Source organism: Bos taurus, chromosome 22 (assembly GCF_002263795.3).
Source record: "Bos taurus isolate L1 Dominette 01449 registration number 42190680 breed Hereford chromosome 22, ARS-UCD2.0, whole genome shotgun sequence".
In the NCBI taxonomy this organism is placed as follows: domain Eukaryota; kingdom Metazoa; phylum Chordata; class Mammalia; order Artiodactyla; family Bovidae; genus Bos; species Bos taurus.
This window is the reverse complement of record NC_037349.1, coordinates 60,112,031-60,117,302: the sequence shown is the minus strand read 5'-3', so window position 1 is coordinate 60,117,302 and position 5,272 is coordinate 60,112,031. Positions and strand designations below refer to the sequence as shown.

The 5,272-nt window shown below is 57.0% G+C and overlaps 1 long non-coding RNA gene across 1 annotated transcript; it reads right to left on the bottom strand.

Moving 5' to 3' along the window:
- Positions 1-201: 201 nt before the first annotated feature.
- Positions 202-2,176, bottom strand: LOC132343533 (uncharacterized). Its single transcript, XR_009492424.1, has 2 exons — positions 2,078-2,176; positions 202-1,445 (listed from the first exon to the last, which is right to left on the bottom strand). It is a non-coding gene; the product is annotated as an uncharacterized lncRNA (long non-coding RNA).
- Between the last annotated feature and the right edge of the window lie 3,096 nt (positions 2,177-5,272).

Sequence of the window (5,272 nt, the reverse complement as noted above, 5' to 3'; positions counted from 1 at the left end):
CAAGAGGGTCTGTTTTTCTCCACACCCTCTCCAGAAATTATTGTTTGTGGGTTTTTTGATGATGGGCATTCTGTCTGGCCATTCTGAGTCTCTTGATGAAAGTGAGAGTGAAAAAGTTGGCTTAAAACTCAACATTCAAAAAACTACGATCACGGCATCCGGTCCCATCACTTCATGGCAAATAGATGGGGAAACAATGGAAACAGTGACAGACTTTATTTTGCAGGGCTCCAAAATCACTGCAGATGATGACTGCAGCCATGAAATTAAAAGACGCTTGCTCCTTCCAAGAAGAGCTATGACCAACCTAGACAGCATATTAAAAAGCAGAGACATTAGTTTGCCAACAAAGGTCCATCTAGTCAAAGTTATGGTTTTTCCAGTAGTCATATATGGACGTGAGAGTTGGACTATGAAGAAAGCTGAGCACCGATGAATTGATGCTTTTGAGCTGTGGTGTTGGAGAAGACTCTTCAGAGTCCCTTGGACTGCAAAGAGATCAAACCAGTCTGTCTTAAAGGAAACCAGTCCTGAATATTCGTTGGAAGAACTGATGCTGAAGCTGAAATTCCAATCCTTTGGCCACCTGATTCGAAGAAATGATTCATTGGAAAACATTGGAAAATGATTCCCTGATTCTGGGAAAGACTGAAGGCAGGAGGAGAAGGGGGCGACAGAGGATGAGATGGTTGGATGGCATCACTGACTCAATGGACATGAGTTTGAGCAAGTTCCCGGAGTTGGTGACGGACAGGGAAGCCTGGTGTGCTGCAGTCCATTGGGGTCGCAAAGAGTCAGACACGACTGAGCTACTGAACTGAACTAAGAAGGAGCGATGTTGAGCAGGAGGGGCAGGGCCCCATGGGGAGGCAGCAGGTAAGCTGTAAGGACAGGAAGCATGGGGCAAAGGCTGGGCTCCGGCTGCCTCTCAGGGCTCAGAAGGAACACAGCTGATGGAAAAGGAATATTTGAAGAAACGGTGACCACAATTCTCCAGAATTAAAACTTAAAAGATTGAAAATCGCCAGAAAGAGCAGAAGGAAGCCCCTGCCCTCCACTCACGTGATGAGACTTACCATCCTCAATAGAAACCTCTGAACCTCGCGGTACACTTGCATCTCTGAAATAAAGGGTTAGCTTTCCACTCCTGGGAATGAAATTACATACTCCTAAAATCACCCTTTGAATCAACACAAATCTTGAAATTCTTAGAATTAAAGGAAAACGCTCTACATACAAAGTTACAGGATACGGCAAAAGGGCGCCCCGAGGGTGAGACACTGATCAGAAACCAGGGGTGTCGGAGGAAAGAGCTCAGCGTCCAGGTCGGGAAAGTGCGGCACAGAGGAAAGCGAATCTGGGGAAGCGGCGAGAAGGACATCCGGACTGGCCGTCGTCTGATCTTCACAAGTGGAGAGCTGGCCCCGAGAGGGTAGTGCAGGCACCTTGAGATGAGAAGGACGGGGGAAACGGTGTGTTTCCAACCAGACTGCGAGCAGGAGAGATGCCGACCACTCCGCTTACCACCCCCGAACCCCCTCAGGACGCGCCCGGCGGTCCTGCGGAAGCGGGACAGGGGAGTGGCCTGGAAGCTACACAGACACGCAGACAGACAGACAGGGCGGCTCTGAACCATGGGGAGCAGGCACGTGGGCGAGGCCCTGGGCTGAGAACCGCATGGCGGTGGGCGCCCTCGTGGACCCCAGACCCGCTCGCAGAGAGGCCAGCCCCCAGACCACCCAGGAAGCTGTAAGAAAAGCCGCCGTCTCCAGGCAGAGGCCCCGGAGGGGGCAGCCCGGGAAAACAGCAGACTGGAGACCACCCGGCCATCCCGTCCGCAGAGGCCGGTGGCGGGGCGGGGGCGGGGGGCGGCCTCCCCTGCCGCTCCCCCAGCCCAGTCCCGCTGAGCGGGAGCCCAGACAGCAACCCCGCCCGGCAGCAGGCAGGCCCCAGCCTCCGGCACCGGCACCAGAAGCCGTGTGCGAAGCCGCGACTCCCGCCCCCTGGCCTCTCTGCTCCGTCTCTGCAACTTCCTGGGAGTCTGTGACTTCAAAACTTGTGAAAAGTCACTGATTACCACTTCAGTCCGTATCTCTCAGGGCTCCGTACCCTTGTATACGCAGGCGAGGATATACGTCATCACGTCGTCGACCCCTGGGTGACGTAGACGTCACACAGTCGTGGAGAAGTTAGGATTCGAGGGTAAGGTTGGAGCCATTTCCTTTAGAAATACAGGAAGTGGAAGACGGAGGGCACACCCACTGTGTTCAGCGCACTTTCAGCCGTGCAGACACACCCTGTGTTTCTGTGCAGAAAAAGCTCGCTTCCAGGCTTCAGTAACTGTCAGCCAGTCTCACCTCTGTGAGCCCTGGTGGGCTCCTGAGGCCGGTGAGTTGGGGCGGCATCCTGTCGGGGGCGGTGGGGAACCCACGGTTCCAGCCCCTTAGCTTCAGCCCCACCCCCGACAGAAGCCAACTGCCCTCTCCCCGCGCGATGCCCCTCAGAAGAGCCCCGGACCTCTCAGACGTTCTCCAGGAATACACGTCAATTCCATGAAGCACAGCCTCCAGAGAGGACCCTGCCCCCAACCTGGGGACAGTGCTGCCCGCGGTCCTCGCCAGTGGTGGCCGACTTCCCTCCCGGGTCCCCTGGACTCCCTGCCCGCACCGCCACTTCCCTGGACGTTCCCGTAGACCAACCCTTGCTACACCCTCTGGCCTGCTCCTCTCCCCCATTTCTCAGGACTCTGCAGCTGGGCCGGCCAGATCTTCACCACCCTTCCTGCCCTGTTCCTCCTGGCTGCCACATCCACCTGGACGGGCCTCCCAGCAGCTCGCTTGTGCCTTTAGCTCGTCCCTGCAGCCGCCGTGTTTCCTGACCCGCCCCCGTGGGCGATCCCAGACCTGGCCACCTCGGACCTCTAGCTGCCCCTGCGTCAGGAGCGGCTGGGACCTGCTGCCTCCCTGCACGCTGGCTCAGCCCAGGTCGTGGCCACGCTGACCTGCAGAGCGGTGTGGAGCCAAGAACCAAATGCACGCAGCTGGGCGGGCAGTTCGTACATGCCGTGGTGACGGGCAGAGAGTGGAGAGGCAGAGTTACTGGAGCACGCGGTTTATGGAATCTAAAAACAGGCGTGCAGGCCCGTGAAGAGGGCTGGGGAGGGGACGGGGTGTGGGCAACGGGGTTGAAGGGCAGAGGGCAAGGAGGAAAGTGAGGACACGTGATGCGTGGGGGCCCAGCATGGGTCCTTGAGAACACGCTGGGCCCTGACCAACAGTGAGCAACGTGCGTCCCAGGCCCTTAAAAAAGTAAAAACCAAAACCTAAGTGTGGCCATCCACAGTTCCCTGGGCAGCACGCCATGTGTCTCCTGTTTGGGGCGGGTGACTGGGGATGGATCAGAGCTGGAAGAGATGGCGGCAGACCCAGGAGGGGGCGTGGGGGCCCTGGGGTTCGGCCGAGGGTCCCCGCTGGGGGAAGGGGGCGTAGGGCAGAGTTCTGGGCTGGAGGCGGTTTGGGGGCCCAGATGGAAGGCTCTGAGGCAGCTGGAGGGGATGCAGCAGCCAGCCACACGGAGTCGTCCCTTCAGCACCCCCAGCAGGCGGACGGCACTGAAGGCCTCAGCCCTTCCCTCCTGTGGCCATGTCCCAGGTCACGAGAGCCCCTGCATCCAGGCCCAGGCACATCAGCAGATGCGAGACCTGCAGGGGCTCGTTCAGTCTGGCCAGAGCCTCCTGCGGTGCCTCGAGAGCCTGCTGAGCGTGGGAAACTGTGCAGACCATGGCACTGCCGACGGGCACCAGCCCAGCAGAGGCGGGCATAGGCCTCCAGCTTGGGGTGCAGCCCAGGCGCTGGGCACTAGGCACTGGTGGCCACTGCTGCCTCCCAGAACCCAGCTGGGACTGGAACTGGGAGCGGAGCTGGTCTGGGTCAGCAGAGCAGAACCTGGCAGGGCTGCGAGCTGAGCCAGATTCGCCATATGCAACTGGGGGTATTTTTGTTACACAGTACTGTTTTGTTAATAGATGACCGATACACATTCCCACATGCCTGCCTTCCTAAGAGTGGACAGACTTCAAGGGCTATGCAAGAAAAAGAGAGGAAAACACAACTGGGCCTCGTTTCCTTCCAGGTCGCCTTCCGAGGGAGAGGGGAGCTGTGCTCCTTCCTGCCCTGGTAGCATGGCAGCTGCCTGAGAACAGCCTTGGGGGGAGGAGGGGGAGGGAAGCTGGCAGAGGGGCTGGGAGAGTGAGCAGTCCAGAGCAGTCCACCTCCAGAGGTGGAGGTGACCAAGGAGCGCATGCACTGTGGCCGGGCCCACACACTTGCAGAGGCGAGGTCAGGGTGCAGAGGAGAGTTTGGATCATGAACCAGACCGTGGGGATGCAGGGGTATAAGTGAGGCTTCCATGGACGCCAGAGACCACAGAGGCTGGGGGCGGGAGAGCAGCCCGCCCGGTGGGGGGTGGGGGCGGCGTGCACAGTTGGTGCTCCAGATGGACTCATCTGATGCTTTGCACACGAGACCTGCATGGACCCAGACACGGCTTCTGTGCCCAGAGCAAGGGGACAGCCCGCCGCATGGAGGGTGGGGGACACTGAGCACCTCGAATCACCAGAGAGAATGGTCCCTGACAAGCAAGATGGGGCAGACAGAAACTGTTCCGTCTTGGGGGGAAGTTCTTTTTCACTTCAGTTCAGTTCAGTCGTTCAGTCAAGTCCAACTCTTTGTGACCCCATAAACTGCAGCATGCGGGGCCTCCCTGTCCATCACTAACTCCTAGAGTTGAATTTACCCAAACTCATGTCCATTGAGTCGGTGATGTCATCCAACCATCTCATCTTCTGTTGTCCCCTTCTCCTGCCTTAAATCTTTCCCAGCATCAGGGTCTTTTCCAATGAGTCAGTTCTCATCAGGTGGCCAAAGTATTGGAGTTTCAGCTTCAGCATCAGTCCTTCCAATGAATATTCAGACTGATTTCCTTTAGGATGGACTGGTTGGCTCTCCTTGCAGTCCAAGGGACTCTCAAGAGTCTTCTCCAACACCACAGTTCAAAAGCATCAATTCATCATCTCTCAGCCTTCGTTATGGTCCAATTCTCACATCCATACATGACCACTGGAAAAACCATAGCCTTGACTGGATGGACCTTTGTTGGCAAAGTAATGTCTCTGCTTTTTAATATGCTGTCTGGGTTTGTCATAGCTTTTCTTCCAAGGAGCAAGCGTCTTATTAACAGTATTGAAATAATGAGAACAACTCCATGGAGAAAT